General features: G+C 35.1%; 1 long non-coding RNA gene across 1 annotated transcript; it reads right to left on the bottom strand.

Moving 5' to 3' along the window:
* Positions 1-7781: 7781 nt before the first annotated feature.
* On the bottom strand, positions 7782-9103 carry LOC140168982 (uncharacterized). The gene is made up of 3 exons (XR_011861307.1): positions 9039-9103; positions 8662-8747; positions 7782-7944 (listed from the first exon to the last, which is right to left on the bottom strand). It is a non-coding gene; the product is annotated as an uncharacterized lncRNA (long non-coding RNA).
* Between the last annotated feature and the right edge of the window lie 1161 nt (positions 9104-10264).

Raw genomic sequence — 10264 nt, 5'->3', positions numbered from 1 at the left:
ATGTAAAACGAGCTCATTTGCAACTCATCACATGGAAGCGAGCATTTTCTTTCCCCCTGATCATCGACCTGATCTGGATCCACGTCAGTTGGGGTGGCTGAAAGATAAAAACAAGCCTCTGACACCTGTGACATTACCAGATAGCGGTACCTGATGAATAAGTGACTTTAATAAAAATCAAAGCTGTTTATATCACTGTTATAGCTCTTAAGCACACTCAGCCTTCGGTTCTAATGTGAGTAAAGCATTTAGTGTTTTGGATATAAGGATACATATGTGCCAAACATGAAATTCGTTGACCCCGAAAGCCTATTTAAAGACACTAACATCATCACCATAGCTATTTATATAAGCCATTTTATATGTGATGGTGGCCATTTTGGCCGCCATATTGGAATTTAATGTGAACGAAGACTTCAGTGGTTCATATATGGCTAAATATGAATTGCTAGACCCCTAAAACCCATTTTAAGACACTAACTTTATCACCATACCTGCTTAGATAGCTAATATATAGCTATTTACAGGGTGTATCAAAATGATTGGTACCGGGCTATGTGACATTTTCAAAAATGTATCAAAAATATATAATTGCTAATTAATATAGTTTTTGTACTATAAATAGAAAGGGGCATATGCTAACTTATTGATCTATTAATCTGAAGTTGATAGGTTGATGCATCTGGGAGCTATTGTCATTTAAACGAAGATCGACGTAATCGTGGTTTGACTTACACAACACAAGATGTTCACTGCTTGAACCATTTATTGCATATATACTCTTCAATATCTAAACTCAGTATACATAACATAAAATTGCTTTACACATGCTTTCAGAAAGATAGTGCCTGAAGTCCATGCTTTACGACTCTGGGAGTGTGAGGTGAAGCCCTATCTTGAATGAACTTAACACCTGGGATGGGTCCATTATGTTACTGCCCATATCAAAGTTTGAAGCATTGCAAGTTATAGCATGTTTGCATGGGATACGCCCTGCTCTTAGAAACTGTCTCCTAAATATTCTCTGCACTTCTCCATAGCTTCCTGTCGACCAGTGATTCTTAACTATGAATGCACACTGAAGTGTGGAATACCGTGAAGCCATTCCAATAACTTTTACCAGGTCTAAACTAACCTACACTGTATACAGTCTATAGCCATTCTGTCACACCATTTACTTAGTAATCTCAATAATACAATTTAAATTACCGCCTTGGATGGTGTTGATACACAAACTTCTTTCACCCCACCTAAATTATTCAAGTCAATAATATTACTCTCAAGCAATAAATATTGATTATAACATTTATATATATTATGAATAAAGAAATAGGCAACGAAAATATTAAACTTTCCCATGATTTTCAACATATCATTCTCACAAGGTATTTGCAGTAAAATAGAGCTTTGAAAATGGTTCGTTACTGATCCAGCGTTACGATGAAAAGTGTAAAAACACCTACTTTCCTTTAGAATCATGTAACTTCTGAATAGAATGTGCTATCCTTATGATTTAAAATTTTTAGAGAAGATAAAACTACTATAATTACAAATATTTAAACAATTAACCCCAAACTGGCACAAAAAATAGTAAAAAAAGTCGGCAAATAATGAGAAGTCTTCGGTACCAATCATTTTGATACACCCTGTATAAGTGGCGGCGGTCATTTTGGCGGCCATATTGGATTTCAGCGTAAATAAAGACTCCAGTGGTTTAGATAAGGACCAATATGAATTCGGTGACCCCTAAAACCCATTCAAATACACTAAAATCATCACCATACCTGTTTCTATAGCTTATATATGGCTATTTATATATGGCGGCGGTCAATTTGGCGGCCATATTGGATTTCAGCATGAATAAAGACTTCTGTGGTTTAGATAAGGACTAATATGAATTCGTTGAACTCTAAAAACAATTCAAATACACTAAAATCATCACCATACCTGTTTATATAGCTGATATATGGCTATTTATATGTGATGGCAGTCATTTTGGCGGCCATCTTGGATATCTCGAAATGCCCAAGGGTGCTGAGGTGGCATCAGTCAGTTTCTGAATCAGTAGGTCTTGGTGATATAGAAACAAGAAAAAAACATTGTGCGGACGCTACTTTTGGGTTTTGGACTTGGGCACCAGACTAAGTTGGGAAATTTTGACTATTGCAGATATACCAAAAAATATCCAATTTCATATCATAAGATCGTACATTATGGCTATAAAATGGCTGTTAGAGCATGTAGCATAAAAATTAATATTGTGATAGTCCAACACGAGTGTCCATCCTGAAGTCTCCGCCAAAACGAATCTTCAACGATGACCATATCATCTGATATAAACGGTATGATTATGAGGCCAATGTCCACCATCCTTTAACTCCTTTTCTCCTTCGACACGGAAAAGCTGCTTATAGTTCCACAAGTAAAATAAAGCAGACATCCCGTAATAACAGGTGGCGGCACGGACTGCAGGTGTAATTGAAGACCTGAGCGCAAGAAGACCGTAAGTCCATTTGGCCCCTCAACATGTATACACTCACGTTGCGTATAGTTTCGTATAGTTTGGTAATGTTTTATACATCAGGGGCCAAAACAAACATTCACAACCTTTCATGATGTTTTCACCCTGGAACATGTATTAAACATTTTAAAACCCTAAGAAACTATACATAACTTTAGAGTATACATGTTGAGGGGCCAAGTGGACTTACGGTCTACTTGCGCTCAGGTATTCAATTGACAAACCAAACTTAAAGTCGTACGCCAATGTACATTCGTAGTTTCCTCCTTTCTGCACGAGTACCATCCGAAGACTATGTAGAGTCTCTTATAATGCGTAAATTATGCCATAATTGTGATGACAGGATCATCATTTTATCACACAAAATTTTCTATGTAGTCGGTGTCAGGAAATTTTACTTCGGTATCATTTGAAAAGGAGGATAATGTGAAAAATATAGCTTTTTAATACGGAAATCTAATTACATCTTTAGATGTAATTAAAATATCATTAAAATGTCATTAAGAACGTAGTTGGATTTTGGGTAGCCATTTTGTTTTGCATAAAACATGTTTTATTACTTTCCTGATATATATAGATATCAGGCTTCTATAGCTCTACAAAAGCGTACACCAGTTTGTAGTAACCTTAGTTTCCCTTGTCTTGCGGATAAACGCAAAGACATGACCGATAGAATGATTAGCCTCTATGAATATGCAAGACATGGGTGATAGAACGATTAGCCTTCATGAATATGCAAGAATTCTGCTGACTAAGGTACAACAATGCAATTAATATTCATATGATTTAGGTAGTGCTACACAAACACCATTTACTTAGTAATCTCAATAATACAATTTAAATTACCGCCTTGGATGGTGTTGATACACAAACTTCTTTCACCCCACCTAAATTATTCAAGTCAATAATATTACTCTCAAGCAATAAATATTGATTATAACATTTATATATATTATGAATAAAGAAATAGGCAAGGAAAATATTAAACTTTCCCATGATTTTCAACATATAATTCTCACAAGGTATTTGCAGTAAAATAGAGCTTTGAAAATGGTTCGTTACTGATCCAGCGTTACGATGAAAAGTGTAAAAACACCTACTTTCCTTTAGAATCATGTAACTTCTGAATAGAATGTGCTATCCTTATGATTTAAAATTCTTAGAGAAGATAAAACTACTATAATTACAAATATTTAAACAATTAACCCCAAACTGGCACAAAAAATAGTAAAAAAAGTCGGCAAATAATGAGAAGTCTTCGGTACCAATCATTTTGATACACCCTGTATACGTGGCGGCGGTCATTTTGGCGGCCATATTGGATTTCAGCGTGAATAAAGACTCCAGTGGTTTAGATAAGGACCAATATGAATTCGGTGACCCCTAAAACCCATTCAAATACACTAAAATCATCACCATACCTGTTTCTATAGCTTATATATGGCTATTTATATATGGCGGCGGTCAATTTGGCGGCCATATTGGATTTCAGCATGAATAAAGACTTCTGTGGTTTAGATAAGGACTAATATGAATTCGTTGAACTCTAAAAACAATTCAAATACACTAAAATCATCACCATACCTGTTTATATAGCTGATATATGGCTATTTATATGTGATGGCAGTCATTTTGGCGGCCATCTTGGATATCTCGAAATGCCCAAGGGTGCTGAGGTGGCATCAATCAGTTTCTGAATCAGTAGGTCTTGGTGATATAGAAACAAGAAAAAAACATTGTGCGGACGCTACTTTTGGGTTTTGGACTTGGGCACCAGACTAAGTTGGGAAATTTTGACTATTGCAGATATACCAAAAAATATCCAATTTCATATCATAAGATCGTACATTATGGCTATAAAATGGCTGTTAGAGCATGTAGCATAAAAATTAATATTGTGATAGTCCAACACGAGTGTCCATCCTGAAGTCTCCGCCAAAACGAATATTCAACGATGACCATATCATCTGATATAAACGGTATGATTATGAGGCCAATGTCCACCATCCTTTAACTCCTTTTCTCCTTCGACACGGAAAAGCTGCTTATAGTTCCACAAGTAAAATAAAGCAGACATCCCGTAATAACAGGTGGCGGCACGGACTGCAGGTGTAATTGAAGACCTGAGCGCAAGAAGACCGTAAGTCCACTTGGCCCCTCAACATGTATACACTTAAGTTGCGTATTCTTTTGTATACTTTGGTAATGTTTTATACATCAGGGCCAAAACAAACATTCACAACCTTTCATGATGTTTTCACCCTGGAACATGTATTAAACATTTTAAAACCCTAAGAAACTATACATAACTTTAGAGTATACATGTTGAGGGGCCAAGTGGACTTACGGTCTACTTGCGCTCAGGTATTCAATTGACAAACCAAACTTAAAGTCGTACGCCAATGTACATTCGTAGTTTCCTCCTTTCTGCACGAGTACCATCCGAAGACTATGTAGAGTCTCTTATAATGCGTAAATTATGCCATAATTGTGATGACAGGATCATCATTTTATCACACAAAATTTTCTATGTAGTCGGTGTCAGGAAATTTTACTTCGGTATCATTTGAAAAGGAGGATAATGTGAAAAATATAGCTTTTTAATACGGAGATCTAATTACATCTTTAGATGTAATTAAAATATCATTAAAATGTCATTAAGAACGTAGTTGGATTTTGGGTAGCCATTTTGTTTTGCATAAAAACATGTTTTATTACTTTCCTGATATATATAGATATCAGGCTTCTATAGCTCTACAAAAGCGTACACCAGTTTGTAGTAACCTTAGTTTCCCTTGTCTTGCGGATAAACGCAAAGACATGGCCGATAGAATGATTAGCCTCTATGAATATGCAAGACATGGGTGATAGAACGATTAGCCTTCATGAATATGCAAGAATTCTGCTGACTAAGGTACAACAATGCAATTAATATTCATATGATTTAGGTAGTGCTACACAAACACACACTGTTTTCATATTAACAAATATGTATGATTATATTTACAACAACAAAAAAGATTTCCCGTTGCATTCGGGGATATCATGGTACAGCGTGTTTCCGTCTAATTTGGTGAGTACTAAAACATTATTTCTATAACATTCCATACAAGTTCCAAATATTTTCTGCATGATCTAGTCAACAATTACTAAATCGGTGCATATTTGTCGTAAGATTCTTATTTAATTTTTAAAAAGCATTTTAAAATAATTGCACATAAAATGTGTCATTTCACAATCCTCCTAGGTGTCCTTTGTTTTCTGCAAAATACAAAACCAATAACAAGGTTACAAAGTACTCACAAAGGTGCCTGACAAGGCAAAACTCGAAAATCATATTAATATTTATAAAATGTTCAACTTAGATAATTACTACAACTTGATGATTATACAATTAAACAGAGTAAATTTCACACTGAAATGATAATGGACATCTCGCATACTACATGTACCTATAGCTAACTGCAACGCCTAACTAAATCCTGTACCGTTCTATACTGATTTGATACCAGAAGCTATTACACAGCGGGCTTGTTTTTAAAAAAATGTACAGTGCTTCTATTTTATTTGTTCTGGTTTTTTTAATTCACAAATTTCAGAATATTGTAATAATCATATTTGACATCAGCTTGAAAAATGTATTAAAATGAGTACAAACAATCCTAGTATTGGTTCAGTGGGTCTTAAGATAAATCTTGATATTTTGTAAAAATATCTCACAACTTGGACTTTTTATGTTGAAGTTTATGGCTAGCATGCAGAGCATTAAGATACCCCTTTTAAAATTAATTTACACGGTGATATAATAGTGCGCACCTAACATATTAAACCTATACATTTGCTGAGCAGGACGCCCTTAATTTTACACGATTGTAATGTATTCTACTATTAATAGTACACAAAGATACCCTGCAAAAATCAGGACTCTACGATGTAAATAAAAGTCGAACACGTATGCGATGTTCACAGCACAGCGTGCGGGACGGTCATACACACGCATCAAAGGAGCGTACCGTATTACGACCCCCGGGGTAACACGCATTGGTGCTGGTAGCAAATTCCAAATTCTTTATTGAGCTCTTTTGTTCGGCTCAAATATTAAAAGGGGACATATCTTGCAGTAAAAGTCAACATTTTATTGGAAAGAAATACCAATCTATGTTTATAGAAATGTTACAATATCCCAGTGGGCACAGGTTAGGATTTCGACGTTGAATCAACGTTGATACAACGTCGAAGTTTCAACCTAACCTGATTTCAACCTGATTTCAACCTAGACGTTAGTTGAAATCGGGTTGAAATTTCAACGTTGATACAACGTTGAAATTTCAACCTGATTTCAACTAACCTCTAGGTTGAAATCGGGTTGAAATCAGGTTGAAGTCCATCAGGTTGAGGTCCATTTGCAAATACAACGTGATTTCAACCTGATTTCAACGTCGAAATTGATTTTGACGTCGAAATTTCAACCTGATTTCAACGTGATTTCAACGTCAGTTGTGCCCACTGGGATGGCTTTAACACAAATACACACACTAAATTACCGATGTGGTTTCCAACGGTACCACTTGGTTTCCTGCTGAAATACCACGTCTCTCAAAGGCTGTCTTGATATGACTTTGTACCTATAAGATGAGAAATAATGTAATGAATAATTAATAAACGGAATACTAATATTCGTTAGTTAGCAGCACAGAATATTAATTATTACCTAAAAATGGTGCAAACTTAATGTATTTACTTTATTTTAAAAATACGCTAGGCTGTTGTTCAATGAGAGGAAGAAAAAGCATAAAGGAGAAGAGGATGCAGGGGCCTAGCCAGCTTTCTTGGTCGGGTGGGGCGCAACATAAACATTTCGAGGATAAAGACGATAGGTATGATACATATACCAGGTTTTTAAAGAGATAATGTACATGTTAAGTCTCTGAGCATCCAAATAAAGGCTTTATTGGGACAATGTGCGCGCAAAGGGCGAAATTTTGATTTGATTTGACACTATTTTCAGTATTTTGGCCCATGATCAGGATGAATTCTTTGGGGAAAACGGGCTCTTTGTGCCTTGTCTTTTCCTTTGCCTTCCCGATTGTCTCTTTTATTTATTTTTGTCAGGTGGACACTCTGCCCCCTGCACCACCCCCTCCTACTGAGAGGATGAAAAATACCAACAAGAAGACCATCGAGAAATAGGAGAACAAAGGAACAACGAGGAATTAGAAGATTGGTTGTTTATGTGCCAATTGTCAAATTTTACCTCTTTGTTCAGAGCACAAAATACCAAGAAGAAAAAGAATCCTTGTAGTGAGTTACAGAGAACAAATAGGTACTGGAAAACTGTGGCAGCTCCAGTAAAAGACATGTAGCCAAATGCCCATGTTGTACCGAGTAGAGGTGTTAACACAAGGGTTCCTCTCAAGGTTGCTCTAAAAGTAAAATATATTACAATTATCAAATCATGCATGTTCCCGGTTTCCATTACTCTCAAGTACGTCACTAACTTGCAATGGTACATTTACATACTTCAAGGTAAAAAAGAAGTGCTCCTAAAGTCATACAGTAGTAAAGGGTTTTAATTATATACATGTATATATTAATGTTCATTGTCATTATGCTTTTATAAATAGAGCAGCATAATTCAGTGATATCAGTGTGTCACATGTGTTAGGATCTTTGACCCTAATGCTTTAGGTCACGGGTGCGATTCCCGTTGGAGAAAAGCTAACTCCGTTAGTGCATTTGGATTGTTGATAATAACGATCTCGAACCCAGTTCCGATCAGGTAACACGTGGCTGTTCTTAAACATTGCCTTTGCATCGTTGGCAAGGAGTATCTGAATCCTGACGAATCACTGAATGATTCATCTAGGTAAACTAAGAAAGCAATGGTAAATAAATGGCCAGATAGAGATTAGGAGACTGGACATACCCCCCCCCCTCCACAGTGGCTTCAAAATGTCAACTACCTGCATGCTTGAAAGCCATACCAAGGACATGGTTATCATCAAAGGCTCTGTGGAAAATGTTCTGTTGCATTTTTTCACGCCCTATCGACAGAGAGTTCATAAATTTTTATTAGTTTACTTATTTTTGTTTGCATCCCACCTCCCCCACATTATGTTTGTTTGTGAAAGCTCCCTTACCTGACACTGTCGGTATACCCGATGTTTACTGCACTGGATGATTGAAAGATGATGCGCCCAATGAGCAGCAAAATCACCAAGTTAAACTAAAATATAAGATTAGATGGAATGAATATCCCTATTTAGTCTCGTTTGCATCTAAAAATTGTGTGGTTAAGAATTTATATTAAATATGAAATAAAATGATTAAATTATTGATACAGCTCATCTAAGAGCTAATTTTAAGAGCTAATTTTATCCACTGATACAGGTAAAACAAGATATCTGCCGAAACCTGTTTGGGAAGATCTGGAAGTATTCTTCTAGAATATTATTATGCTATGAACTCGATAATAAGGAAAGCGGTATCATAAAAATTATTCTCAATATAGACTCACCAGGATAGCAACTGCAACTGGTGCACCAAAGGCCCATATTAGACCAGATTGAACATCCAACCAACAACTTGAAAAACGAAGTAAAATGAAAGCGTTTATTTGTTTATACACGGTTGTTTAATATGATCATTTATTAACTTTTCTAACAAAACATTATATAATGCAGACCTGAATAATACCTACAGCTGCCAAACTAATAAACTATATACACATATATTTTGTAGAAATTTTCTTAACATAGATTTTCATTTCTTTATCAAATTGTTCATCTTTTTTTTCTGGTTTTTGTGGTAATGTTTATTCTATAAACAATACATTTGTGTGCAAATTGAGTGCACTATTTACATATATTTTAAATCTAAATTAGCCATATAATATGAGTTATATCTTGCATTTCAAAGGTGTGAAATTTGATAGCAAGCTGTCCTGGTCAGCTCATGTCGATAATGTTAGTAAAACTATTTCCAAAAGAACTGGCATAATAAAACGTATAAAATATTTCCTTCCATACAAAACCACTGTAATGTTATCCAATGCTCTTGTTATTCCCCACTTTGATTATGGAAGCATGGTCTGGTCAAATTTTAGTGTAGAGTACCATAATAGGCTTCAGGTACTTCATAATAATTTAGCTAGAATAATTCTCTCAGCAGATATAAGGACACCAACTAATGATTTAATGAATACATTGCAGTGGGTTAAACTTGATCAAAGATGGCATAATACTCTATTAATGACTGTTTTCAAATGTTTAAAGAATGAATATCCATCATACTTATCTTCTCAATTTGATTTTGTTCATGATAACCATAATCATATAACTAGAAATCATACTTCTAATACATTGATTGTACCAAAATTTAAATCAAATTCAGGTCAACGTACTTTTCATGTCAGGGCAGCCTATGCATGGAATTCTTTGCCACCGACAGTAAGAGCTCAGATGGAAAATATGACTTTAGGCCAATTTCAATCAAAAATTAAAGAAATTTAGGCCTGTCTTTATCTATATTTTATTCATTTACTTGCTTGATTTTTGTATATAAATATAATTATTGTATTTATGTATTTTGAATCATGGTATTTATAATTATCTTGTAGTTGATGATACCATTATACTTATCTGTAATATATTGTAAATACATTGTAAATACTGTATGATACTTTGTAAATATTGTGTATCGTAATATATTTTGTTGCTATATAACATGTATCAATGAGGGCCT

Source organism: Amphiura filiformis, chromosome 14, assembly GCF_039555335.1.
Source record: "Amphiura filiformis chromosome 14, Afil_fr2py, whole genome shotgun sequence".
Lineage (NCBI taxonomy): Eukaryota > Metazoa > Echinodermata > Ophiuroidea > Amphilepidida > Amphiuridae > Amphiura > Amphiura filiformis.
The sequence above is the reverse complement of the archived record's forward strand: the minus strand, read 5'-3'. Positions and strand labels throughout refer to the sequence as shown.